The sequence below is a fragment of the Anomaloglossus baeobatrachus genome, chromosome 5 (genome assembly GCF_048569485.1).
Source record: "Anomaloglossus baeobatrachus isolate aAnoBae1 chromosome 5, aAnoBae1.hap1, whole genome shotgun sequence".
Lineage (NCBI taxonomy): Eukaryota > Metazoa > Chordata > Amphibia > Anura > Aromobatidae > Anomaloglossus > Anomaloglossus baeobatrachus.
In genome coordinates this window covers 456,659,317-456,686,602 of record NC_134357.1, presented here as the reverse complement: position 1 = coordinate 456,686,602, position 27,286 = coordinate 456,659,317, and the positions used below count along the sequence as shown (strand labels likewise).

The window sequence follows — 27,286 nt, the reverse complement described above, 5'->3', positions numbered from 1 at the left end:
CCCCTTCAGTGGCAGCACTTGTGTCTCAGTTGTACATTTCGCAGGTAGATTTGCATCAAGCACATTCAAAAATACGCCATACTTAACCGTCCCCAGGATGACACCGGGGTAGGTAGCAAAGTCTTTCCTGATCTCAGCTCTGTTCATCTTGGATCATTTTTAAAAACAATGTAAGCAATACGGAATGGTATCTACTGGGAGACTTGCAAGGCACATTGGGAAAGCTGAAAATACACACGTAGTAGAGACACGACAGTAGGGCGAGACGAGGGTTTCAGAGAAATAGGGCTTCAAACGGGGATCAGAATATAGAGGAGCTGTGTGTTCTTTCGCGACTTATACCTGGTGTTCTGTGTATTAAAAATGTTGGGGGGGATAAAGTGGGAATAAAAGAGGGTGGGTTAAGACAAGGGTGGGTAAATTGGTAAGGTGAATTTATTCTTGTTCAAATGTTAGATATATTGTAATGATTCTGAAAACTGCAATAAAATTTGTGTTTAAAAAAAAAACAATGTAAGCAAGGGTTACTCCAAGCGGAGTCTCCCTTTTTTCCAAAAATTGGGCCACACAGACACCCCATCAGTGGCAGCACTTGTGCCCCAGTTGTACACTTCACAGCTAGATTTGCATCAAGCACATTCAAAAATACGCCATAATTAACCGTCCCCAGGATGACACCGGGGTAGGTAGCAAAGTCTTTCCTGATCCCAGCTCTGTGCATCTTGGATCATTTTTAAAAACAATGTAAGCAAGGGTTATTCCAAGCAGAGTCTCCCTTTTTTCCAAAAATTGGGCCACACACACACACACACCCACCCCTTCAGTGGCAGCACTTGTGCCTCAGTTGTACATTTCACAGGTAGATTTGCATCAAGCACATTCAAAAATACGCCATACTTAACCGTCCCCAGGATGACACCGGGGTAGGTAGCAAAGTCTTTCCTGATCCCAGCTCTGTTCATCTTGGATCATTTTTAAAAACAATGTAAGCAAGGGTTACTCCAAGCGGAGTCTCCCTTTTTTCCAAAAATTGAGCCACACAGACACTAACCCCTTCAGTGGCAGCACTTGTGCCCCAGTTGTACACTTCACAGCTAGATTTGCATCAAGCACATTCAAAAATACGCCATACTTAACCGTTCCCAGGATGACCCCGGGGTAGGTAGCAAAGTCTTTGCTGAACCATGACTTGTTCATCTTGGCTCCTTTTAAAAAACACAGCAAGCAAGGGTTACTCCAAGCGGAGTCTCCCTTTTTTTCCAAAAATTGGGCCACACAGACACCCCATCAGTGGCAGCACTTGTGCCCTAGTTGCAAACAGGATGTTTTGATTTGCATCAAGCACATTCCAAATCCACAAGCATTTACTCTCCCCAGGATGACACAGGGGTAGTAAATTCCTTCTGGATCCATGACTTGTTCATTTTGATGAACGTCAGTCTGTCCACATTGTCACTGGACAGACGCGTGCGCTTATCTGTCAGCACACACCCAGCAGCACTGAAGACACGTTCAGAGACAACGCTGGCAGCTGGACACGACAAAATCTCCAAGGCGTAAGTTGAGAGCTCTGGCCATTTTTCAAGATTTGAAGCCCAAAATGAGCAAGGCTCCATTTGCAAAGTCATGGCATCGATGTTCATTTGGAGATAATCCTGTATCATCCTCTCCAGCCGTTGACTATGTGTCAGACTTGTTGTCTCTGGTGGCCTTGCAAAGGACGGTCTAAAAAAATTATGAAAATATTCAATAAAATTGCTGTTACCAGCACCAGATACGTGCTACTGGTATGGGTAGACTGCTGAAGATAACGAGACCGTCCCATGTTTGTCAAGTTACAACTGGGAGATTCACTCCCTGCACCTGCACGGTTGTTTGGTGGAAAAGCCGAGCTAAGATCGAGTAACAGCTTCTGCTGATACTCCTGCATACGTGCGTACCTTTCTATGGCTGGAATTATGTCACAACATCCTCTGAGTCTTCCATGTCCATGGACAGTTCGTCCTCCATTTCTTCATGTTCTCCTGCACCTTCCTCAACATTTCACCTGCTACCATGCGCCCTTGTTGATCCCTATCCCCCATGGTCCCATGCCTGCCGCGTTGGTGATGATGAACGTCTGGACCTTGGTGATGTTGTTGTGTCTTGCGCATATGAATCCTCCTGTAGTTCCTCCCCTTCCTGTTGTCCCACCCCCTGACTCCGAATAGTGTTTAGCGTGTGCTCCAGCATGTAAATGACTGGAATTGTCATGCTGATAATGGCATTGTGAGCGCTAAACATATTCGTCGCCATATCGAAACTGTGCAGAAGGGTGCATAGGTCCTTGATCTGAGACCACTCCATCAGGGTGATCTGCCCCACCTCTGCATCTCGTTGGGCCAGGCAATACGTCATGACGTATTGCACCAGGGCTCGGCGGTGCTGCCACAGTCGCTGTAACATGTGGAAAGTCGAATTCCAGCGTGTCGGCACATCGCATTTCAGGCGATGAACCGGCAGGCCGAAAGACTTCTGGAGCGATGCAAGTCGCTCAGCTGCGGCAGTTGAACGGCGGAAGTGAGCAGACAGTTTTCGTGCCCTGGTCAGAAGGCCATCTAGGCCGGGATGGTGTGCTAAAAATTGCTGGACAACAAGGTTCAACACGTGAGCCATACAAGGCACGTGTGTCACCTTGCCCAGGTGAAGGGCCGCACCCAGGTTTGCAGCATTGTCGCACACGGCCTTACCAGGCTGTAGGTTGAGTGGAGACAACCATTTATTAAACTCGGTCTCCAGAGCTGCCCACAACTCAGCCGCTGTGTGACTCCTATTTCCAAGACATGTCAAGCTAAAGACCGCCTGATGCCGTTGCGCTCTGCTGCCAGCATAGTAATGAGGGGTGCGTGATTCCTTCTGCGCAGTGAGAACGCTGGTGGCCTGACCAGGCAGGCTTGGGGCGGAGGTGGAGGACCCAGATGAGGTGGAGGAGGCAGAAGCAGTGGCGGAAATTGGACAGACAGAGGATTGACACACAAGTCGTGGGGACGGCAAGACTTGTGCAGCAGACCCTTCACCATCTATCACCATAGTTACCCAGTGCCCAGTCAGCGTTATGTAACGTCCCTGGCCATGCTTACTGGTCCAAGTATCGGTGGTGAAATGCACCCGTTGACACACAGAGTTTCTCAAGGAAGCGGTGATGTTGTGTGCGACATGCTGGTGTAGCGCGGGCACACCTTTCTTAGAGAAGTAGTGGCGACTGGGCATCTGGTACTGGGGCACAGCGACAGACATAAGGTCTCTAAAATCCTGTGTGTCCACCAGGCGGAAAGGCAGCATTTCGGTAGCCAAGAGCTACAGAGGGATAAAGTCAACCTCTTAGCTTTGTCATGGGTCGCAGGAAGTGGCCTTTTATTTGTCCACATCTGAGGGACAGAGATCTGGCTGCTGTGTGTAGACGGTGTTGAGTAGGGTGTCCCTGGAAAAATGCAGCTTTGTGAGGAAAGTGCAGGCGTAGACATGATTTTGCCTTCATCCAACGTTGGTGCTATCGATGTCTGAGAGAGCTGTACACACGTACTTGTTTCCCCTTCCAAACCAACTGACGACCTACCAAGCAAACTGCCTGTTGCGGTTACAGTGGTGGAAGTTGTGCGTGGAAAACCAGGTGTGACAGCTGTCCCCACAGTCCTAGAAGATGAAGATGAAGAGCATGCGGATGCACTGGAAGGGGCAGGCGGTGGATGGTTCGCTCCGCTAGGCCGCATTGCAGCACGGTGAGCTTCCCACTGGGACATATGATATTTATTCATGTGACGATTCATGGAAGAAGTTGTCAAACTGCTGAGGTTTTGCCCTCTACTAGCAGAATCACGACAAATTTTACAGATCACATAATTTGGGCGATCTTTTGCTATGTCAAAAAAGGACCAGGCTAGGCAAGGCTTAGAGGGCATGCGACCTGCTGAGCCCCCCCGACTAGTGCTCAGAGGCAGAGTGGTGGCTGAGGATGCAGTTGTAGACGTGCTACCAGTGCCCCGACTCTGTCCAGGAAGGCGCAAGGTAACTTCGTCGTCGGTTGCATCCTCCTCCACCGCCTCTGTTGACCTCCTCGAGTGCCTGACTGTGGGTTGACAGTAGGTGGGATCTAGAACTTCCTCATCAATTGTTGTGTTTGCACTCCCCTCACCCTCAGACCGAGCCTCTTCTTGCCCTGACCGAATATTTAAGTTATCATCCCAATCTGGTACAGTCATATGAAAAAGTTTGGGCACCCCTATTAATGTTCACCTTTTTTCTTTATAACACTTTGGGTTTTTGCAACAGCTATTTCAGTTTCATATATCTAATAACTGATGGACTGAGTAATATTTCTGGATTGAAATGAGGTTTATTGTACTAACAGAAAATGTGCAATACGCATTTAAACAAAATTTGACCGATGCAAAAGTATGGGCACCCTTATCAATTTCTTGATTTGAACACTCCTAACTACTTTTTACTGACTTACTAAAGCACTAAATTGGTTTTGTAACCTCATTGAGCTTTGAACTTGATAGGCAGGTGTATACAATCATGAGAAAAGGTATTTAAGGTGGTCACTTGCAAGTTGTTCTCCTATTTGAATCTCCTATGAAGAGTGGCATCATGGGCTCCTCAAAACAACTCTCAAATGATCTGAAAACAAAGATTATTCAACGTAGTTGTTCAGGGGAAGAATACAAAAAATTGTCTCAGAGATTTAAACTGTCAGGTTCCACTGTGAGGAACATAGTAAGGGAATGGAAGAACACAGGTACAGTTCTTGTTAAGCCCAGAAGTGGCAGGCCAAGAAAAATATCAGAAAGGCAGAGAAGAAGAATGGTGAGAACAGTCAAGGACAATCCACAGACCACCTCCAAAGACCTGCAGCATCATCTTGCTGCAGATGGTGTCACTGTGCATCGGTCAACAATACAGCGCACTTAGCACAAGGAGAAGCTGTATGGGAGAGTGATGCGAAAGAAGCCATTTTTGCAAGTACCCCACAAACAGAGTCGCCTTTAGGTATGCAAAAGCACATTTGGACAAGCCAGTTACATTTTGGAAGAAGGTCCTGTGGACTGATGAAACAAAGATTGAGTTCTTTGGTCATACAAAAAGGCGTTATGCATGGAGGCAAAAAAACACGGCATTCCAAGAACAGCACTTACTACCCACAGTAAAATTTGGTGGAGGTTCCATCATGCTTTGGGGCTGTGTGGCCAATGCCGGCACTGGGAATCTTGGTAAAGATGTGGGTTGCATGGTTTCAACTCAGTAACAGCAGACTCTTGACAATAATGTGCAAGAATCAATGACAAAGTTGAAGTTACGCAGGGGATGGATATTTCAGCAAGACAATGATCCAAAACACTGCTCCAAATCTACTCAGGCATTCATGCAGAGGAACAATTGCTATCCCAGTCCCAAGACCTGAATATCATTGAAAATCTGTGGGATGATTTGAAGCGTGCTGTCCATGCTCGGCGACCATCCAACTTAACTGAACTGGAATTGTTTTGTAAACAGGAATGGTCAAATATACCTTCATCCAGGATCCAGGAATTCCTTAAAAGCTACAGGAAGCGACTAGAGGCTGTTATTTTTGCAAAAGGAGGATCTACAAAATATTAATGTCACTTTTATGTTGAGGTGCCCATACTGTTGCATCGGTCAAATTTTGTTTAAATGCAGATTGCACATTTTCTGTTAGTACAATAAACCTCATTTCAATCCAGAAATATTACTCAGTCCATCAGTTATTAGATATATGAAACTGAAATAGCTTTTGCAAAAAACCCAAATTGTTATAAAGAAAAAAGGTAACATTAATAGGGGTGCACAAACTTTTTCATATGACTGTATCTGCGTCTCATCGTCATCAGTATGTTCCTCATTGTCTATAACAATAGGTGTTACAGTTTGTGAAAAAGGGTCAACATTATGCTCAGAAACTTGGTCCTCACGGCCTGAATCAGAGTCGCAAAGGTTCTGGGCATCACTGCAGACCATTTACTGGTCTGTACTCACTGTAGCTTGGGAGCAGACTTCTGATTCCCAGGCTATAGTGTGACTGAACAGCTCTGCAGACTCAGCCATCTCAGTTCCACCATACTGTGCAGGGCAGATGGAGACTTCAGAGCTGGGAGAATGCAAGTGTGATTGGGCTGACAACTCAGAGGACTGGTGTTTTTTGGATGCGGTAGTTGAGGTGGCGGAGAAGGCACTTGTTGGACCACTTGAGATCCATTCAAGCATTTTCCTTTTTTGGCCATCATCTACCTTTGTTCCAGTTGTTCGTGTCCGTAAAAAAGGGAGCACATCGGATTGTCCACGGTAAGTAGAAAACATCTTACTTTTGCTGGAAGATGGTCTATCTTCAGCAGACGTTAATGGAGCTTTGCCACCTTCCCCACGGACAAACCCTTTTTTTTTCCTTTTCCAACACGCCTCTTCCCCTTTCCACCAGCATCTGTCATTTTGCCACTCATTTTGATTGCGACAAGATTGTGCACTTAAAATGTGGTAGTAAAAATTGAGAGGTGGTGTAGATTTCAGCGGTGGTCTAGCTTTATTAACAGCAGAATAAACAACAATAATTATCCCTGACAATGCAACTACGGCCCTTAAACTGGCAGCATAGTTTGCTAGTATAATGGCTTAGTAACAATGAGTTTGAGTGTGCAATGCAGGCAGACGTGCTGCAAATATCTTTGCACTAGTGGGACAATACAGAAGTCCAACAGCCACGTTTAGGATGCCACTAAGTTTCCTCAGTGTTTGCTAGTATAATTGTTAGTAACAATGAGTTTGAGTGTGCAATGCAGGCAGACGTGCTGCAAATATCTTTGCACTAGTGGGACAATACGGAAGTCCAACAGCCACGTTTAGGATGCCACTAAGTTTCCTCAGTGTTTGCTAGTATAATGGCTTAGTAACAGTGAGTTTGAGTGTGCAATGCAGGCAGAGGTGCTGCAAATATCTTTGCACTAGTGGGACAATACAGAAGTCCAACAGCCACGTTTAGGATGCCACTAAGTTTCCTCAGTGTTTGCTAGTATAATGGCTTAGTAACAATGAGTTTGAGTGTGCAATGCAGGCAGACGTGCTGCAAATATCTTTGCACTAGTGGGACAATACAGAAGTCCAACAGCCACTTTTAGGATGCCACTAAGTTTCCTCAGTGTTTGCTAGTATAATGGCTTAGTAACAATGAGTTTGAGTGTGCAATGCAGGCAGACGTGCTGCAAATATCTTTGCACTAGTGGGACATTACAGAAGTCCAACAGCCTTGTTTAGGATGCCACTAAGTTTCCTCAGTGTTTGCTAGTATAATGGCTTAGTAACAATGAGTTTGAGTGTGCAATGCAGGCAGACATGCTGCAAATATCTTTGCACTAGTGGGACAATACAGAAGTCCAACAGCCACTTTTAGGATGCCACTAAGTTTCCTCAGTGTTTGCTAGTATAATGGCTTAGTAACAATGAGTTTGAGTGTGCAAAGGGCAGGAGGGTACAGTGGCAGGGTTGTGGGTCTGGGTAGAGGAAAGGAAGCCTCCCTTTCTAACCCTCCTAATGGGGAAATGCAGCGAGGAAATCCGTGACCTTAGCTACACAGACGCTGTTATCTTGTGTAGCTGTTAAAATCTGTTTTCACGGCCCTGACTGTCACCTATGGCTCTGACCCTGCCGGTATTAGCCCTTACAAGGGCTGAAAGAAACTTCTATCCCTATTCTGTATAGCGCTGTATATAGAGTGTACACAGCAGTATCGGAGACAGGAGCTACGCCAGCGGTGACTGACACCCAGATGCAGAAGAGATAATGGCGTCCGGACGGGCAGATACTCGTTTTTATAATGCAGGGACATGTGACATGGACATCCTATCACACATGCCGTTGCTTCTCTGGCTAAAAGTCCACTTAGCTGTGTGTGTGTCTGGGATTGGCTGACATGCTGGCCCGCCCCACTACACGTGCGCGCTTAGGGAAGGAAGACAAGGAAAAAAAAAATGGCGCCATTATCCTAACAGTAGTGATCTGAATGCGCTGTTCCCGCACACTATACACTGAAATTTCATAATAGTGTGAGTCACAGAGTGACTTACACTATTACAGCGGAAAGCCAGCTAGTAATTAGCTTGTCTTTTTGCTGCTAGAACCGTTCTCGAATGTATCTAGAACTATCGAGCTTTAGCAAAAAGCTCGAGTTCTAGTTCGATCTAGAACAGCCCCCAAAATCACTCGAGCCGCGAACTGGAGAACCTCGAACCGCGAACCGCGCTAAATTCTACTCACAACCAGCTGAAGCAACACAGGGCTGGGCCCCCACCACCACCACCACCCCCTGCGATCGTCTTCAGCTTACTGAGTGCTTACCTGTCCCGGCTGGCTGCCACGTCCTCGCCACCTCCGCGTTGCCTGCAGTAGCAGTAGAGTGATGAGATCACAGAATGATGAGCTCATCACTCTGTAGAACGCTTGGCTGCGAAATGACACGTTGGCGCTCTGCTCTGCTCCACCCACCTTGCCTCCCACCCTAGAAGGGCTTTGCATGCAAATTAGCCATGTGTGTAGTGGTCAAAGTGACACAGCCAGTCCCCTCTACTGCGGCTGTGACTAGGGCCCGGTGAAGAGGGGGGCCCGGTCAGGCTCCCCTCTTTACTGGGCCCCATACACCAGTCATGGTTGTCATGCCCTGATGGCGACCCTGCTAATGTTTTATTATGACCTGAGTTTTAAAAAGAATAATAATTTATATTTTTAACCATCATGTATGGATTTTGCACAAAACGTGTGTGAAATTACATACAAGAGAGACGAACAAGAAAAATCTTTAGTTTAGCCAAACATGTATACAATATAATACAGTATATAAAAATATTGAAAATTAATTTTTCAACTTTATTGGAAAATAATTCTTGCGCCTTTTCCATTTCTCTTTTAAGCTTCCCTTGATACCTTTTCTCTTATAGAAGGCTGCGGATTTTCTCTGTGAAGCATCCAGCAGTCGTCCCCCCTCATATTCACGTTCCATCTACCTTGGTATCATCGTTCCATCTCCTTGATATCCTGATGAAATCTTTCTTCTTCCTTTTTGCTAACAACACCAAGATTTTCAGGAAAGTAGTCCAAATGGAAATGTAAAAATGTAACTTGAAATTCAACAGACAACCCAAGACTTTGAAACGTTTCAGCAAGTTCTCCACGATAAACTTAAATTTTGGTCTTTGTTGTTACCTAAAAATGTCTTCATTACTTCTTTAAAAGAATCCCTTTTTCAACAGCTTTTATTTTTGTTTCAAACACGTCCTTCATGATTTTCCGAATATCCGGACCCACAAAAATCCTGAAATGCCAGTGCCAGTGTGCCGCCCCCACGACAGCAGCCAGTGCTGCTCGGATCCGGATCTACGGTACAGCAGGAGGGGTTCTCCGGACCTGGGGGGTCGCGCGGACATTCCGAATAAAGAGGGACGTATTTATACGGGATTGGTTGTAAAATGTCTGTGACGCCACCCACGGTGTGTGGTGAGATGCAGCACCACCGCTGCCGTTGCGGGGCTCCCAGGGACGTTGGGCTGGCAGCTGAATGTTAACCCCTCCGTGGGTAGGGATGGATGTTCCGGGGCCCAGTGTCTCTATGTTGAGGATGGTGATTGCAGGGGCCGGCGCACCCGGCCAGGCCAGGGATGTTACTCACGGTCGAATAAAGCACACAGGTCTTGTGGTAAACCAAGGTTATGGTGGCCGGCTGCCGCAGACGGGTGTATCTGATCCCACACCCGGGTTGGTAGTCAAAGTCTCTCTCCTCTGCACTCAGTGTGTTGTAGGTAGGACTTACCGGTTTGAAACACGGGAGTCCGCTCCCGGTCCTTTGGTTGGGAGCCGTGCCTGTCTGACGCTGACCCTTGGGATCTACGGGCCCTGGCGGTTGCCCTATCTCTCTCGGTGGGTGGTTGTCTACTTTTCGGGACTTAGGTTGGGACAGGACCTAAAATCCTGCCCTCAACTGGTTAATTAGCTAGGCCGTCGGTGCCGGTCCTGGCTTCAGGGTCCAAGTACCCCCTCTGTGCACACGGTTTCCGGGTCGGTTCTCCGGTGTCGGTACCGGCGTGCTCTAACCCTGTCCCGGTCCACCTCGTCTTCCCATCTCCTGCAGACTCTGGTTACCATCTGCCACCTAGCCAAGGTGTCAGGGCTCCGACCCTGGCACCTGTCAGCTTGACCCTGGCACCTCCACTCCACTTGAACTTGATCTCAATCTGACTGTTTTCCCGCCCCAGGCTCTCTAGACCCCTAGGTGGGCGTTTCCCAACCACCTGGTCCCGCCCACTGGTGTGTCTGTCCTTCCCTGAGGGGGGTGACTAGGGTTTCAGGTCGGCTGGTTTAACCCTTTGTAGGATGGGTGTTATGCGGGGGCCTATGTGTACATCTACCTGGTTTTCCAGGGCGTTACACCAGCTTCCTGCAATGTTCCACGTCCTCCACCCAGCAGGGATGCTGGTGCACTCACCATCTTGATCACCCTGCAGTGTCTCTCTGTGATCCTTGCCACAACGTCCTGTTCCTGGGGCCTGTGCATGCAGCACAGGTCTCCAGGGAACGTACTTAGAGCGCGCTCTCTGTTCCACCTTCTTAAAGGGAGAGCGCACTTAATCCAGAAGTGCCTCTCAAACTATGGCTGAGAGGCACTGGGTACTTGAGGCATCCTCCCCCTTAGTGAGGTGCGTGAGCAACATGTCTAGTCAGTTTGTCTGTACATTAGCTAGTTGTTAGGTCCCTGGTATTTGTCCCAGTTATGTGTTCCTGTGCCGGTGTTCCAGTATCAGTTCCTGTCCTGTGTACTTGTACCCAAGTACCTGAGTCCATTCCAGTCCTGCATACCCTTGCTTGTGTTTCACCTGCTATCCAGTCTGTACTTGCCGTCCTGCCAGTACCTGCCGTCCAGTCTGTTACAGCCATCTTGCCTGTACCACAGTCCGTAGCTGCATTCCTGATCCCTGGGGTGAGCTGCCACAGAACCGGGGACTGCCCTAAAGTGGTATCTGGTGACTACCTTCCAGCACAAAAGCCTAATCACACAATCACAGGCTGTAGTGAAGATGAGGTTGCTTAGCCACGCCCATCCAAGGTAAGCCCAGACCTGAGGCGCAGACTGTTTGCTAAGGCCATGGACCCTGTTGACCATAGCTCTCCTACACTTCTGACGTTGTATCAGAAGATGACCTGCCAGTGGCAACAGCAAGATCTGATTGTGACCTATCTACAGGCTGTGAGCAACCGTTTGAACGCTCTGGCGCCAGCTGCCTCATCTGCACCAATCCAGACTGTATTTACAGCATAGGCTGTTATTCCTGTTCCTTGCTCTGGACCCTGTTTGTCTGCTCCTCCGCAGTTTGATGCTGCACTTTGAAACTTTGGCTCCTCAATTTCATTTGAACTGGGCCAAGATTGCATTAATTATGTCCTAGCTGGGAGGAAAGGCCCTTTCGTAGCTCAACCCCTTACGGGAGAGATGGTATCTTGTAATCTCGAACTAGAAAATCTTTCTGGAGGCATTCTGCAAGGTTTTCGACAAACCGGGCATTGTCGGTGCTGCAGCGTCTTCTTTCCTTAGACTGCGCCAGGGAAGTTGTTACACTGATGGGTGTGGACCCACTGTGCTACAGCACAGGCTCATCCTGCAGGGGTGTAACTAAGCGACTACCTCATCTTCACTATAGCCTCTACTGGTGAGGAAAGGATTGTGCTGGAAGGTACCCACCAGGTGCTAGTCCAGAGAGTATCACGGCACTGTGGTCATTTACCACAGGGGTAGAGGATGAAGAAACGTAGATGAAGGCAGGACGGCTGATGCAGACGAAAAAGCTGGGTCAGGCTGGTGGAGACTGCACGGCTGGTTCAGGCTGATGTAGACTGGATGGCTGTTCAGGCTGGTGCAGAGGGTATGACAGGTACAGCGAGTACAACAGGTACAGCAGGTAAGGCAAGTATGGCAGGCTCCGGTAGGTATTAGACTATAGGTACGGGTTAGCAGTTAGAGGTAACAGATACAGGGATCAGGAAGGGGAGCTGACAAATCCCAGAATGTCTCTAGCAATAAGACTACATTACTCAAGCAGCTCCATAGGGGAAGGATGGCTTAAAGTACCTAGTGCCTCTCAGCCATAGGGTGTTAGACAATTCCGGATTAGGGCATGCTGGCCCTTTAACAGCAGGGAGGGGAACAGGACCTCATAGTTTTCAGCATGTCTCTAACAATAAGACTATGTTGCCCAGGCACCTCCCATATGGGGAGGATACCTTAAGTACCCACTGCCTCTCAGTGCGCTCCCCTTTAAGAATAGGGGAGAGAGAGTGAGTGCAACCTAAGTGCACTCCAAGAAGACCTGTGCTGTGTGCACAGCCCCCAGGAGCAGTCAGGGAGGAAAGAAGCAGATGCCACCACCGAGCATTCGGGAGGGTGAGCGCACGAGTGTTCCTGCCAGGAAGAGGAAGCGGGACAGTGTGGGGATGCCGGCATTTCCCAAGTCTTTGAGTAGGCCAATATGCCATTTGTTTCTACACTCTGTCTTCAGAACTCAGTTGAAATAATGAGGCGCTGGTAGCAGCCTTCTGGGATAGTCTAAGAATAGTAATTGCAGCACACTCTCTTTTATAGAATGCAAAAGTGATATTTAATGGATATGTAACACACAATAGATAGAATTTCAACAGCCAAACTGCGACTTAACTGTGACGTTTCAACCCAAGTATGGTCTTAATCATACAGTTGCTCCGTTGTATGTGTGTTAGAGGTCTTATTTTTGGATCTATAGGATACCACAAGAGGAAAACTAGTTAGTAGGTAAAGAAGGCAGACGGGTGCTTGTAGTGGACCCAGGATACTACAATGCCAATTGTCCATACAAGTACTTGGATGCAAACAAGGTGTCAGCTTCTGGGGTCGATTGTCATGGAGGAGGTTGATGCGCCTGGCTCCATCATTTCAAACACAGATTGTTTCTGCAGTCTTTATTTTCTGCAGTTCCTCCTGAACCCATGCAAGTAGACTGAGTGATGTTGGCTAAGTATTAACAGGAGGTCCGTCGCACTGAAGGAAAGTGCTTGTACTGTGACAGTCCTGAAAAACTAATCCATTCCTGTACCAAGAAACTCCCAATCCTAGGGTCTGTTGGAGAGGCTACCCTAGGCGAGAGCAACCCCTCTCTGCCCCTGACTCTGTCAGTGACTGTTTCCTGTGGCAACACTCAGTTCACCGAGTCGGCCTCTCCGGTTTCTGGATCCACAGGAAACTTCATGTTAGGCCTCTGTCACACGTTCGTGCCTCCGGTACGTGTATGGACAGTTTTCTCACCTACCGGAGACATGGGCACACGTTGAGATATGTTTTCCTATAGTTTCGGGCACACGTAAGTATTTTGCACGGAACGTGTGTCCGTTCCGTAATTACGTATGCCCGTGTGCTCCATACGTCGACATGTCAGTTTTTCTCCGGCATCACGGGTGTCACATGGAACGCAAACGTGTCACACGTAACACACACGGACTACATGGATGTGTTCCGTGTGACACGTACCGGAGAAAAGACATGTGTCTTTTAAAAAAAAACAAACCTTTACTCACCTTTTCCAGCTCTCCTGCCTCTGCCGCTGCTGTCACTTGCTGCCGACCGCCACTCATTATGCTCATTTAATATTCACTTCACTGCGGCCCAAAGCAGCAGCAGCGGGGAGTCGGCAGGGCTGGAGACCGAAGATCAGCACCCCGGAAAGCGACGCCAGGGACAGGTGAGCAGAAAGTTCTCATTCTCCGTGTGTTATCACGGATAACACATGTGTGCCATACACACAGCACACCGAGGACAATCCGCATCTTTGACACGTCCTTGAAACACGTGCGTGATTTTCACGGGCGTGTGACACAGGCCTAACATGCTGTGGTGGACCAGTATGAGATTGCCATTCAACATCTTCAAAGTCTCTTAGTGGTGTCGCCCGTTGAAGGGAGAGCTCTGTCCAAGACCCTCCAATGTGTTACAGGGCCAATGGAACTACAGATGGGAATGTTGCATTCAGAGATGATGGCCTTCTATGTGCTACCAGGTCTGTCCCGTCCTTTGCACCTGGGTCTGCCATGGTTAGAAGTGCATGAGCCCATCTTTGATTGGAGGTCCGGAGAAGTGCTTTGTTGGGGTCAGTCTTGTCACGAGAAATATGTTGTCTCTATTCGTCCTGCTTGATTGCCGGCCACTCTGTCCAATCTACCAGGCTTCCCACCTGCGTCTTGGTCTTATACGGTCGTCTTCGATAAGAAGGAAGCAGACACTCTACCTCCTCACAAGCTGTATGATTGTCCTATAGATCTACTTTTCCATTCCACTCATCCTTGAGGCCGTCTCTACCCTCTGTGCCAGGTGGAGACCTAAGCCATGTCTGAGTACATCAAAGAGAATCTGGCTATGGGATTTATCCAGAAATCTTACTCCCGGCTGGAGCTAGTTTCTTCTTTGTAAAGAAAAGGGACTGAATACAGGAACCTCAATCAAATCACAATCAAGAATAAGTATCCACTACCCCTCATTCCAGAATTCTTTGATCATCTCAGAGGCTTTAGAATCTTCACTACCCTTGTACCCTTGACCTACGAGGAGTATCTAACCTGAACTATATACGCCAGCATGACAGCCATTACGAGTATCGAGTAATGACGTTTGGGCTCAGCAATGCCCCTGCCGTCATCCAAAAATTTGTAAATTACATTTTCCGTGAGCTTCTCTACTCTTGTGTGGTGGTATACCTGGACAACATCCTGGTGATTTCCTCCAATCTGCCAACTGACAGGAGGAATGTCCTCTGGGTCCTGCAGAGGCTTAGGGAGAACCATCTATATGCTAAGCTTGAGAAGTGCGTGTTCAGGCAGACTTCTCTTCCCTTCCCGGGTAACATAATCTCTGATTCTAAACTGAGGATAGATCCTGAGAAGGTGTTTTCAATTCTGAAGTGGCTTTGTCCTGATGGTGTGAAGGATATCCAGCAGTTTCTAGGGTTCACTAATTATTAACATCAATTTATACCATATTTTTAGTCCCGAACCGTCCCAATTTCTGCCTTGATTTGTAATGGTGCTAATCCAAAGGTGTGGACTCTGGAGGATGAGAGCACCTTTATCTCCTTTAAGCAAGCTTTTTCATCGCCTCTCGTGCTGCATAGACCTGAGATTAGTAAACAGTTCTTCTTGGAGGTCGATGCTTCTTCCTCTTGGGTCAGGCAGTCCTCATGCAGAAATAACTACCGTCAAATGGTAAACTGCGGTTTCTTTTCCAAGACCTTCTCCGCTCTAGAATGCAACTATTCGATTGGAAACTGAGTGATGGAAACTGAGTGATGTTAGCAATAAAGATGGTTTTGGAGGAGTGGCAATATCTATTAAAAAAGGGCAGTTTATTCAGTCGTCATATTCACCAACCATAAGTACTTGGCCTACCTGCAATCTGCACATGCGAAACTAGGTGGTCATTGTTCTTTGCCCGTTTTGACTTTGGTCTCCATTTTTGGCCAGCGAACAAGAACATCAAAGTGGATGTGCTCTCCAAGTCCTTTTTGCCTACCAAGTTCAACACATCATTGAGATTTCAGACTTTTTTTTTTCGATAAATCAATAGACTCCGCTCACTCATATTGTACTCAATGTTAAAATTTTCCATCAGCCCAGGAACATGACTGCAATACACTAGAGCACAGTCTTGAGAAAAGTATGGATGGAATTCCTTTTCTCTGCTTCTGTACCATGAAAAATAGGTTCCAGGAGCTAGCAGGTTCTTTTCCTTTAGTCCAGAGCCTAAAAGCTCTGCCGAATGTTTAGGAAGTTCCAAGTCCCTGACTAAATACGGTATTTAATTCGAGTTGTGTAAAAAGCTGTGGCTAGTTGGGTCTACCGTGAAAGTCTTCATCAGAATCCTGTAAGCGTTCAGTAATTTCAAACCAATCTAATGCCACCAAAAGCATCCACCAAAGCTTATGAAAAGGGGTCAAAGTATGGTGCAAGAAAAAAGCCTATGGAGCCAGTGTTTGTGAAAAAAATGTACATGCTGGAATTTTTTCTATATTTTTTTTACTGAGTTCAGCAATCGAAAGTATATAAAAGTATACCTCCTGCTTTTTAAAAAATGTTATCTTTGCAGACCAGTATTATTATTTTCAGATTTTGTTTTTAGGACATCATTTGTTTCCTTGATGTAGACATTTCTAGATGTCCATCAGCTGTAAAGAAAGGATGAGGACTGTTCCGTCTACTGAGACTTATGCTTTCCAATACAGGAAAATTCCAATAATCCTGCATCAACTGGACTATCAAAGTACCAGAAATTCAAAAGCACTGGAATAAGGATTTCAAGACCCCCACATGGTAGTTTAGTGTGATTTTGTATTGCGGGATGATTGAACCAGACCCTAGCAAGCGCAATGTGTCAGTCGCACTTGGCGCAAGCCATCGCACTGCCGCACACCCTTAAGGGCCGGGAATATCCTTCACCTGCCTGCCGGTCCTAGCAAGGGGGAGGGACTTTAACAGAGCCTTTCCCAGGCATCAAACAGTGAGGCGGCTGGCGACTGGGCACACAGCGTCAGGTGGGACAAGCATACCAAGAAAATAAATAAATGGAAAAAGTGAACAAACTTTAGGCTGATACCACAGCAGAAACAAAAAGGAAACTGAACCCAGCTGTAAACAAAGGAAAGCTGAACCCTACAGCAGGAGTGCACAAGGAAACCTCAGAGAACCAGCACAAGCAAATCAACAGAACCACCCACACAACTGAATTAATCAGCAACTAAGGAGGCCAGATTGCAGGTTTAAATCTGCCTCCTAGAACTCATGTGACTTGCTGAGGCAACGCCTATGTGGAGACACGGGGTCAGTGGATGCTCTCGTCCGCTGATCCGTCCACCTTTAGAAAGGCCGCATGGACCAGGGCTCATCCCAACTGAACCCCCGAACTCTGTACCCATGGGTGGAACCTTACCCAGACAACACAGGGTGCGGAAACCACAATAATTAGACTTTATTGGATCCCCAACAGTCAAAGGCATATAACACAAAACCATGCAAACCACACGATGTAACAGGCAACAGTCTCACCCTTCCGCTGGTACACCAGGGAGTAGACTATTCATGCCTTCGGAGCGTTCAGGGCCACAAACCCCAAACTAATAGCACCCTGCTTTTGGCAGGCACCCACCGAGAATAGGATAGTGACAAACTTAGAAAGCTTCACGAGCACAGCAAAGTCTGTAGCCAGGTAACCAAATCGTCTCCAACCTGGGTTTCTTCTAAGTGAATCCTAACCTGGTGACTCCAACAGTCCCTTTTTATATCTCCCAGGAACTCATTTCAGGGAAAGTGGTTTCACTGGATTGGTGGAATAAGGCTTTGCTCTGAATGGGTGGCATTTCAATCTGCATAGGTAATTCTCATCTGAGTTAGGTAGACAGAGAGGCTGGGGAAAGTTACATTAATTTAGCAATCTACATTCTCAGACAGTGGGAGGCTCCCATAGTCCTGGGGAAAACAATGACTCAACAAACACTAGTTAACACACAAAAGGGACTCTTGTCTGGCCCTCTTAAGAATATTAACCCCAAACAGACATTTTACAGGGCTGGGTCTTTACAGCTTATTCCCCACCCTTTGTCCACAGAACATCGGAAGGAGAGAGAGAGTGGAATGGAGGGAACCTCCCACCATCTGACTATGTTAGAATATACAGCATCCCATATCTGCTGGCAACAGCTCACACCAGGGGACCCAGCATCCCGGGGCCCCTGAGTGAAACCAATGCTGAAAGCAGTGGCGTCCCACCTCCCAGTGACCCCCAGGGTATGACATGCTCAGTCAGAGAGCATTCATGCAAGCTCCGCCCCCGATTGTAACAGCCCACCCCTCATGGCCAGCGAATAGCGACAGGTGACCCCTCGGGGAGCCAGAGCATGCGCAGGAGCGCGACGGACCCGCTCAGGTACAGAACCACCAGAGCTGGCAGATTTTGACTGTTATTTCTGTTGTGTGCAGTGTTAGCCCGTTGCGATTTAACAATTTTTACTTTCTCTGGATTTTCTTAAAATTCAATGGAGAAAGTATGAGTATATGGCAAAAATTGATGCACGAAAAAGCACAATGTGACTCCATCTGCATCATTATAGTCAATGACTCTGTTGGTGCATATGTCCGAATCCAGTTTTGCGGGGGTTTGGATGTAAATACCGGTAGAGCCACTAAATGTAGATGCAAACACTAGTGAATATAGCCTTACATTTCCTTTAACACAGGCTTTGCCACATAAAATCTGCTACTTGTTTAGATTTATCAGCTGCAGTATCGCCCCTGGGTCAGGTAAGCACAGAGCGGCAGGGGTGATTTTCTGAACATAAGTTCCACTTTACGTTTTGTCTAATTTCTAATACAGAATGTCCTACACGTTGCGCCGGACAGCAATTTCCACAAGGGAATAATGAGAGGAAAGTGGTAAAAAATAAGAAAGAAAACATTACCGCCTCGGAGGCAGCACGAGGCTTAACATTCTTTGCAAATAACACTTCTCTTATAAACGCTCCAGTACATTTATATGTAAACTAAAAAGAAATGGCTTCCCTACCATTTATTCCTGGAAATGTAATGTGCGAGGTGGCAAGTGATGGCAGCCTTGCTGTTACGACTGAAATTGGTGCATGAATTCTTACAAAAAAAAAATTGTAATAACTCTTCAAAAATCAATTCAGGTTAAGCTTTTTAGGCATCTTCCTCTCAGAAAAAGAAACCTCAGTGACAACATAAAGTGATTAGGGAAGAGCATATCAGTTTGCGAAGAATCTAACTCAACTTCAATTTTAGAAAAAAATATTTGGATTTGCCCAAATCCAAATTGTCGGGGGCTTTGCTTGGAGTGAATCCAGAAATTTTGTTTTGCTGTGTCATAAGAGCCAAAAAGGGGTCCTCACAGGCAGCACCACTCTGATCCTGTCTTTTTCTGACAGGTCACCGATGTGGCTCATAGGCATCTTTAGCATTAATAAGGCCGCGGAATGTCACAATGGGCATTGCCCTATTAACATCACGGGGCGTAGCCCCAGAGGAACTAAAGATGTCTTTGAAGTGACCACAGCACTGTCTGAGGAGCGGAGCTGGTCCGCACAGCAGGACAAGTGACTAAAAAAGATATTGTCAGAGCTACAGACCCCTGCCGGTAGATTGTGAAGCCATATGTGGTCAGTGACCAGATGGTTGTGTGTGAGGCAGAGCCTATAAGATGCAGTGAGGGAGGAAGCAGCACTGGATTTCTACAGGATTTTCTGTATATGTTCCTTCAGACATAATGGCAGATTTCTGACCAATCACACTGGTCTCCCAGAAAATTAAATTAGTCTGACATGGCCGTTTATGCCCCACAGGTAATCTCATCTTTCTCATTAGTTCTGATCTGAAATAATACCTATCTTTACACTGGGGTCTACATGGTACCATGTTGTGTCTGCCTGCATAGATCAGACTCAGGAGCTGAGCCTGCACCATGTCCAGCAGATGCTTGTTGTAGTATACTGCTTTCATGTGTCTGTAACAGCAGCGATCAAAGCAATCACAGATCTCGAACTGTAAAAAAGATGTAGCAGCAGATTGCTGACATTTAAACAATTGCTGCTGCCAATCACTTACAGTGGAAATTAACTAGACGGATTGCCAGTGTGCATATGCACCGGCTTTTTTGGACCTACTGTGACATGATGTGTCGGCAGCATGGTGGCTCAGTGGTTAGCACTGTTGCTTTGCAGCGATGGGTTCAAATCCCACCAAGGACAACATCTGCAAGGAGTTTGTATGTTTTCCCTGTGTTGTGTGTTAGGGAAGTTAGATTGTGAGCCTCTATGAAAAGGGTTTAATGCTACAATCCGATGTGACATCAGATCAATTGGCCATATACACAGCTATTTTTTTTATCTTGATCTGATTGTACAGACATTGGTCAGATATCTGTAAATGTAAAAACATCCTTGGTATTTATAACAAACATGAAGCACATTAACTGTTTGCCCTGAGACACTTGACCACGAAAAGTCAGGATAGCTGCGGTGACAGGTGGAGGACTGTGGGAACCTACAGCTATGACCGCAACTAACCTGAGTGACATCACTATTCATCGTGCGGCTCATTCTCTGCCTGCAGTTACAGCGTGTGGACCTGTACCATAATTGCGCTCAGTAATTTCAGATGTAGCAGAGTCGGGACATCGTGTGGATTACTACGGACCTTCAGGTTAATAAAGTGGTGAAAGAGGGTGGTTTTCTTTTTATTTTTTATTCCAAATAAAGGATTTTTTTCGGTATTTTTGTTCATCTACTTTCTCTTACAGTATTAGTAATGTGGGGGTGTCTCAGACTCTCCCCATCACTAATCTAGGGCTTAGTGGCAGCTGTGAGCTGCGATACACCCCTTATTACCCTGATTGCCCCTGCACCAAGGCAATCGGGATGAGCCTGGTAAAGTGCTGGGATTGTCGCATCTAATGGATGTTACATTCCTGGGCGTCTGCAGGCTGCTATTTTATGCCTGGGGGGCCAATAAGCATGGGTCTCCCCAGCCTGAGAATACCAGCCCCCAGCTGTCGGGTTTTATCTTGGCTGGGTATCAAGAGTGGGGGGACCGCACATTGGTACTTTTAATTATTTATTTATATAATTAGAAAAAAAAGCTTCATGCGGTTGGTTATTTTGATACGTAGCCATGATAAGCGCAGGGCTGGGGGTTGCAGCCACATAATATCGTTCTATTGTTGTGAAATCAGTTCTATAAACTTGCTTAAAAATTATCGCTTGTCACCATAAAAATTCATGGTGTAATAAGTCGCTTATAAGATGTAATACATGCTTTCATGTACGAATAACGACTTTCCATTGACTGCTCCAGCTTTTCTAATAATTATCTTGTATGCACAATAGCGATGCGATAAGTACGCGCTCGTGAATCACTATCGTTACAAAATCATACTGTCTAATAATACCTTAAGGGTCTATTTACACAGACTGACTGGCTACACAATACGACCGCTGATCGGTAAACTTTACCAATCGGTGGTTGTTTTAATGTCTGTTTACACAGGCAGACGAAAGTAAATGATGCGCACTGAATCATCTGTAATAGGTCACACGATGCACATAGGTTGCCCTTGAATTTGGGCAGCACTTTACACAGAACGAAGAACCAAGTGCGATGATCTTTTATGCAAAATAAAGGATCATTTCACCTGAGGATCAAGCACTTTGTTCATTCATCAGGTGATCGGCAGCCTGTTTGCTCGACAAGATAAGCGTGAAACAAGCATTTTAGAATGCACAATTATCTTGCAGCGTAAATATCCTTTTATTCCCCTTTCCTTATTCAAAACACATGCACATTCAGCAAAATAAAGGGTTAAACGTATGGGCAGTTCTGGAGGCATATGAGTAAAGCTCACCATAGAGATTAGAAGCATGTTGGCTGAACGAAGCTTTGGCCGACAGCCTTCTTGGTTGTCTCTCTCAGCTGAGCTCTCCTGTGTTCTATATGAGAAAGCTGTCACCAAACATATCTGTTGACAACTCATCTCCGGGAGAACAAAGCCTTTGCCAGTCAGAAATCTGACTTGCCCAATCAATATATTCCCCGATAATCAGTCGCGCAGGGCTCCCATACAAATCAGCGTTATTGCCGAGGTCGGACAATATTACTCCAATGTGTATGGGGGCCTTTTGGAGAATGTCATGTGCCAGAAATTCATTTGTGAAACAGACTGACTCGCCCACCCCAGGGCTATGGGACACCCGGTGCCGGGCCGGACTAGTCCGGTGGTAGTCAGTGGTGGCTGGGCCCGGCTCCGTGGCCCTGGTGGGTGTCAGTTGAATGTGTGGCTTGGTTGTTAAAGGGTGTTCGTGACGCCACCTGTGGTATGCGGCTATTAAGCCGCCGCTGCTGTGTGAGGCCTCCGGGATGATGTTATGGCAGCAGTGTTGGTACTGCTCCCCACAGGTGGAGCAATGCCCGGGGCACAGTTGGTGCTTGTAAGTGTCTATGTAGGTGGAATAACAGAGACGAGTCCAAGTTGCAGTTCCAGTTCTTTTACTCACTGTTTCTGTCACACTTGCAAGGACCCTCAGACTGCTGGGACCACTGTCAGGGACCTCCGCCTTCTGGGTGATTCCGAGCGTGAAATCCGGTTCCCTCTCTTTAGTGTCCCTTTTTCTGCTGACTTCACTAGCCTTGCCTTAGGTAGATGGACTTGGCTTGGCCTCCATTACAGCCTCCAGGCTGGGGGGTCACCTGTCGGCTGATTTCCCCTTTTCTGAAGATCTGCTCTGGGTTCTGGCCCTGGGAGCTTGCAATTCCCTGGGCCTCGGTTTTTACTGTCTGGAGACTGTCTTTTCACTCCTTCAGTGTCTAGGGACCGTCCCCCTGTCGCAGCTAGTCGCTCCACCGATGTCACTGTGGAACGGGCCACCGCAGCCTGCAGCTACCCGTAGCGCCTCTGGGCCCTCGGCAGCGGTACCCAACAAGGACTGCTCGTGGCACCTTCAGGACTACCCGTGGCCCTGCGACTCCTTCTTCTCTTCTCGTCCTACATGCTCACTCCTCACTCTCCCACTCCCTGAGCGAACTGACTAAACTTCACCTTCCTGTCTCTGTCTGCTCTCTGGTGGCTCCTCCCACCTCCCCAGTTGCTAAGCTACCACCCTATGGGAGCAGGGATGGGTCTTACAGCCCCTCTCAGCATGCAGCATGGGAGGGTTGCCTGCCACTTTCCCTGGTCCTGTGTGTCCCTAGCAATGGGTGTAGTGTGAATTTACCAGGAAACCGGAGTTCACCCTCTTCCTCTCCCGGAATGGGGCATCACACCGCAGATGGGGTGCAATGACCTGTGGCGACGGAAGCCTCAGGGGCGCCACACTCCCCCACAGCAAATCCCAGCACGTCCTCGGGCTGAAAAACAACAAAAACAAATGGGAGACACTGCAAAAACATTTTGTATGCAATAACATAAACAGTAAAACATTTCTTCCCTTTATGGGAGGCACATATCATGAACGTTGCAAACTTCTTATAAAGAAAACTCTAAGTGTGCACTTCCAGTCCGTTGCACGGTTCAGGCAAATCCCCCATAATTCTGGTAGGGGGCACAACGGGTGCAACTAATTACATTCTTGGCTACTACAAGTCCAGTAGCCCGTCAGTTCGTTTCAAACAAACAAAGTAACATCTTCGACCAGCCATTAAGTCCAATGGCCTGGTTGCATCAGACATATCAACAACATACCAGCCATTAAGTCCAATGGTCTGGTAGGACAGAAAACACATACACCACACACCAGCCACTAAGTCCAGTGGCCTGGTACGACATGACACCTAAACATTCACCGGGGCCCACATTCCAGTTCAGTGGCCCGGTAGCACTTAACATGGGGGGGGTGACGTCTTCGCAAAGAATCAGGGGCAGCACAGTAGGAAAGGGTGTCATCTTCGAAAAGAATAAGGGGCAAAACACAAGGGACTTCTTCAAAAAGAATTAGGGGCTATGTACAGTTCGGCAGCTCTTCATCTTCTTTGTTCTCTAGATGTCAGGATCCCACTCCGGCACGGCTCTTGGCAGCAGGTCCACTGACGAGATCATCGTCTGGGTCCCTTGGGCACTGGTCCCTGACCTTCTGCGCTGTCCCGCAGCCTGGGTTGGAGTGGGGCTGCCGGTAGGCGTTGCACGGCGCTGCTGCAGGGGGCTGCTTGTCTGCAGGGGGCTATTGCTGTGGTCTCTGGGGCCCTGCTTTGGCCGGGCGCCCTGCATCACACGCGCCATGGAGATCCTGGTCTGCGTCTCCTGGGTTACTGTTGCAGGCCGGCTGCAATGTTCTGCGGCCTGAGTCTGTCTGGAGGTGGCGCTGCTGCTTGGGGAGATGCTGTGCTCTTGTGCTGTGCGGCACCACTCTGGCTCTGCTGGGGCCGCTGCTTCCTGCACAATGCGCACATGCAGCGCATACCACCCGCGGTCCCCCATCAGCCGGGTATACTCCACTTCATCACCCAGCTTGGCGTCGCGGCCTGGGTGGCCTCTGGGCAGGTGTTCCTCAATGTCTCTCCGTGCTACAAACACGTCCTTGCCCAGGCCAGGCTCCCGGATGAAGCCCCAGCCACCTTTCTGCCGGAAATCGACTACAGTGCCCCGTTTCACTGGGCACTCAGCTCCCTTCAGGGCCTTCCTGACCTCTTCCTTGGAGGCCAGATTGGCGACTTCCCGGGCCCTCCTTTTCTCTTCCCGGAGTTCCCGCTCCTGCTGGTACTCGACCACCAGCCTTTGGCACGTCAGCTCATTGGCCAGGGGAGTTTCCTTGGGGCGCAGCGGCCGCTGCAGTCCCCTGGTCTCTATGGGCGCCGCGTCCCAGTTCACTCCCGGGGATGCCATTCCCAGGAGGTTCACAGGGGGACTCGGCAGGGGGCCCACTAGCGGTTCGGGGGTCATCCCACCCCAAGCTCCGTCCGCGGGGGTCTCAGGCGGGCCTCCGGTGCTCCATCGGGCTTCCGCGGGTCCGGCGGGGGAGGCCAGAGGGTCGGTGAAGTGACTGGTCAGGGGCGCGTGGCGGGGCCATGGGTCCGGACGGATCGGGGTTTCAGTTTGCTCACCCTTTTGCTGCTCCGCGGCGTCCATCCACCGGCCCAGGCCTTCCGGTATCAGCGGTGCCCCTCTCCACCGGTCCGCTTCCACTCCCACGCTGCTCAGCCTCCGGGTCAGGGCTCGCACTTCCTCTCTCAGCAGGTCCAGCTCGGGGTCCTCTCCTCCGGCTCCTGGGGCACCTCGCTGCAGCTCCTCCGCCATGCTTCCGGCCTGGGAGATGCTGCCTGGAACACTGCTCGAGTGCTCGACCACGCCACTCGGCTGCTCCCTTTTCCTTCTTGGAGGCGGGGCCGGAGGCTGTACTAGCAACTGGCGCCAGACTGGCGCCCAGCCCATCACGGCCGGTACCGCTCCGCTTAGTATCAGGTACATTTTCTTTTTCTTTATCGGTTGATCGGTCGTTAAGCTGTTTCTGCCAGCCGGCCAGCTTATTTGGTCACCACTTCTTTTTCTTTCGCTTTCTATGGCGGACACCGCTTCGCGCGCTTTTCTTGGACAAGGGGGCGGGGCTTCTCTTCGCGCCCTTTCTTCTTGCACGCCCCCCTTCTTCCCGCTTTCAGCAGCGCTAATGGCGGCGGTTTCTCGACAAAGTACACAGTTCTTCAGGCGCACAGTACCCGGTTAGACCGGGCACGAAATCCTGTTCGTGACGCCAAAAGTTGACTCGCCCACCCCAGGGCTATGGGACACCCGGTGCCGGGCCGGACTAGTCCGGTGGTAGTCAGTGGTGGCTGGGCCCGGCTCCGTGGCCCTGGTGGGTGTCAGTTGAATGTGTGGCTTGGTTGTTAAAGGGTGTTCGTGACGCCACCTGTGGTATGCGGCTATTAAGCCGCCGCTGCTGTGTGAGGCCTCCGGGATGATGTTATGGCAGCAGTGTTGGTACTGCTCCCCACAGGTGGAGCAATGCCCGGGGCACAGTTGGTGCTTGTAAGTGTCTATGTAGGTGGAATAACAGAGACGAGTCCAAGTTGCAGTTCCAGTTCTTTTACTCACTGTTTCTGTCACACTTGCAAGGACCCTCAGACTGCTGGGACCACTGTCAGGGACCTCCGCCTTCTGGGTGATTCCGAGCGTGAAATCCGGTTCCCTCTCTTTAGTGTCCCTTTTTCTGCTGACTTCACTAGCCTTGCCTTAGGTAGATGGACTTGGCTTGGCCTCCATTACAGCCTCCAGGCTGGGGGGTCACCTGTCGGCTGATTTCCCCTTTTCTGAAGATCTGCTCTGGGTTCTGGCCCTGGGAGCTTGCAATTCCCTGGGCCTCGGTTTTTACTGTCTGGAGACTGTCTTTTCACTCCTTCAGTGTCTAGGGACCGTCCCCCTGTCGCAGCTAGTCGCTCCACCGATGTCACTGTGGAACGGGCCACCGCAGCCTGCAGCTACCCGTAGCGCCTCTGGGCCCTCGGCAGCGGTACCCAACAAGGACTGCTCGTGGCACCTTCAGGACTACCCGTGGCCCTGCGACTCCTTCTTCTCTTCTCGTCCTACATGCTCACTCCTCACTCTCCCACTCCCTGAGCGAACTGACTAAACTTCACCTTCCTGTCTCTGTCTGCTCTCTGGTGGCTCCTCCCACCTCCCCAGTTGCTAAGCTACCACCCTATGGGAGCAGGGATGGGTCTTACAGCCCCTCTCAGCATGCAGCATGGGAGGGTTGCCTGCCACTTTCCCTGGTCCTGTGTGTCCCTAGCAATGGGTGTAGTGTGAATTTACCAGGAAACCGGAGTTCACCCTCTTCCTCTCCCGGAATGGGGCATCACACCGCAGATGGGGTGCAATGACCTGTGGCGACGGAAGCCTCAGGGGCGCCACAAGACTCTGATTGAATATGCTGTAATTTAATTTTAATATTTGTAAATTAAGCATTGAAGGTGATCTCATACATGTGGGGCTGAACCTACCTTTTTTGGAGATCAGGAGGGATACCTAACATGCCCAATAGCTTTATGTAAGTCATCTATTACTCTTACCTTCATAGTCTGAGTAATTTTAAGTCTTCAGAAGATCCACTTGTTGATCTTCTGCTCAGCCCCAAGCGCTCTCATCGCATCTTAGGAGCCGTCATTAATTACCGACCTGTGGATGTTAAGGGAAGAGGACGTTTTAATAAGGTTCTTTAATGTACCCAGATGCATTTACTCAGTCATTAGTCATTATCCTGTCGGGGCTCATTTACTGTGTGTTATTAATGCAGCAGCTTCAGATAAGAGGACGAAAATCAGACTCTGACACACGTGACTGGAAAGTCAAGTGTCCACACAAGACTGAACTTTTTTCTTATAAACATCTTCATATTTTCTATAAAAGCAGGAACTGATTTTGTCTAAAAGTAATCCAGAATATCATCAAGTACAACTTTAAATATAAAGCTAAAACATCATCACAAACAAGAAAAAACACCACCATCTCAATGTCACGGTGGTTATGGAGAAAGCAGGGGACAGGAGCTCCTAGACTGGCCCTCAGGCTAGGCGGACCCTAGCTGTCCCTGATCATAGAGATACCTCTGAAGGTAAGGATGTCTGAGCTGCCTTCCTGGTCCTGCTCCTGACTAGCCCTGATCTTATACCCCCTCCTCCAAGGGAGGTATCTGGACAGGAA

At 48.5% G+C, this 27,286-nt stretch overlaps 1 long non-coding RNA gene across 2 annotated transcripts in view; it reads right to left on the bottom strand.

Annotated features, from left to right (window-relative positions):
• The window catches only part of LOC142310321 (uncharacterized), a 327,398-nt gene that overhangs the window by 288,069 nt on the left and 12,043 nt on the right, over positions 1-27,286 (bottom strand). For both annotated transcript variants that reach the window (XR_012754127.1, XR_012754128.1), the window contains exon 2: positions 26,656-26,761. This is a non-coding gene — a long non-coding RNA (uncharacterized LOC142310321). The remainder of the gene's footprint in view (positions 1-26,655; positions 26,762-27,286) is intronic.